Below are 2,123 nucleotides of genomic sequence, written 5' to 3'. Positions count from 1 at the left end.
ACACCTGCTTGATATGGAACGTCAACTAGCTGAGCTAAGAGTTCACCAGAGGGATGATCGTCACTAGTAGGAGATACTTTACTTTCCTTCTTGTTTTAAAGAACTATGTTCCTGTCTATGTCCTATGTGGCATTTTCTATGAAAATGCCTTGTACTCTAGTTACTTTTAGTTAGGCCTTTATGCGGCCAAAACTTTTGCTACTCTGAATATGATGTAAGACCTTCTTCGAGGTCAAATTTCCCTGAACTTATTACGTCTTAAACATCGATGATGTTGATAGTCGGCTAACTTCCGTGTCACGTTTTTGTTCGAATACTCTCATCATACTTTTATTGGAGTCTATCTGAAACATGCTTTAGTCAAGTAATTGGACTATAGTAATTTAACTCCGGAGACATTTCCATGTCTCTTTCAGTGGTTGGATCATATTATCCACCAACCTATAGTACCTCAGCGCGAACGACAAACGTCTTGAGACTAATCTAGGAACTTACTTCTACTCCTTACTAGGACTGCATAATAGGGATGTAGGTCAAACCTTCATGAACCTACTTCCATTCCGTACTAGGACTGCATCATAGGGATGTAGGTCAAACCTTCGAGAACATACTCTTACTCTTTCATTGAACGATCGACGTACATCCAGGGTCAATAGTAGCCTTTATTAGGAAATCTTAGTTCATCGAAAAAGATTCGTAAGAAGACTTTTGTCATGATTTTCCTCGCTTATACATTCCTGAGTTATATATAACGAAGACCTGGTAGACAATAGAATGTGAGATTTATAACGTAGTTTCTTTTCCTCGTTGGGATGTGGGACTAGAGTAGAATCACACATTTTATCATCCGCCCCGTCTTGATTATATCATAACGTGTATGAGCTAAGTTTTCATGTATAATAACTCCTCTCTTGGCCTGAATCAAAATGATACAAGAACCATCCGGAAAGTTTAACGACTACTCAGCAACAGAATGAAAATACCAAGCTTCTCACCTATGGGAGCTCTGGTCTTATTCTTCAAGAAGACAGAATCCAGGGAGTGCGATCATACCAGCACTAATGCACCGGATCCCATCAGAACTCCGCAGTTAAGTGTGTATGGGTGAGAGTAGTACTAGCATGGGTGACATTTGGGAAGTCCACATGGTACAGACCTCAACAGGACTTCCATTAGAAATCATCACTCTCTGCCTCGCATAGATGAATCAGTTGACCAACCTCAAGGAACGACGTACCTTTCAGAAATGAACCTAAGATCCAAATATCACCAGCGAGTGTTAGTGAAGGGTCTCCCGAGGACAATCTTCCAAACTCGATGCGGACACTACGAGTCCGTAGTGATACCTTGCGGATAGGACCAATACACACATAGTATTCATGAACTTAATGAATAGGGTACGCCATTCTTACTTGGATCAGTTCGTCATTGTCTTTTTAAATGACTTACTTATCTACTCTCGTAGTAAGAAGGAAATCATAAAGAGGATCTACAACAAGCCCTGGAAACATTACGATCAGAGAAGCTTTACGCGAAGTTCTCCAAAATACGAGTTTTTAGATTTGAAGAGTCGAATTCCTAAGACACATTACCAGTAATGTGGGAATTCTTGAGGACCTTGCCAAAAATCAAAACCGCTGAGAATTTGTCAGCACCGAAGATGCCGACAGGAATTCGCCAAATTCTAGGTCTCGCTGACCTACTGTTGAGAGTTCATTCAGAACTCCTCGTGGATTTCGAAACCTCTTATGACTTTGACTCAGAAGGGAGTGACCCTTGACTGGGAAGACAAGCAACAGGAAGAAAACCTAGGAATTTCAAGTGAGAGGACAAATCCTTTTGGAAATCTCACTTTGCGAAGGCTTGCTACGCTTCGGAAAGCGTAGTAAGCCAAATCCAGAATAGTTAGGACCTCCGAGATTCTTGCTAGAATCGGTCCCGTAACTCACAAACCCAACCTACACCACGAGCTTAGTAATGTACATTTTACCTTTCACTTCTTGAACTTGAAAGCGTACCTTTTCGTCAGGAATCTCGTAATCCCACATGACAAGATCGAGATCAACGAGATCCTCGCCTTCGTGGAAGAACCATAGTGACCCTTGACCGAGTGGTCGAGCGGA

General features: G+C 41.7%; 1 pseudogene; it reads left to right on the top strand.

The window, feature by feature from the left end:
• Nucleotides 1-1,039: 1,039 nt before the first annotated feature.
• On the top strand, nucleotides 1,040-1,157 carry LOC145033216 (5S ribosomal RNA; annotated as a pseudogene).
• The last annotated feature ends 966 nt before the right edge of the window (nucleotides 1,158-2,123 follow it).

Source organism: Lactuca saligna, chromosome 2 (genome assembly GCF_052625555.1).
Source record: "Lactuca saligna cultivar CGN05327 chromosome 2, ASM5262555v1, whole genome shotgun sequence".
NCBI lineage: Eukaryota > Viridiplantae > Streptophyta > Magnoliopsida > Asterales > Asteraceae > Lactuca > Lactuca saligna.
The sequence above is the reverse complement of the archived record's forward strand: the minus strand, read 5'-3'. Positions and strand labels throughout refer to the sequence as shown.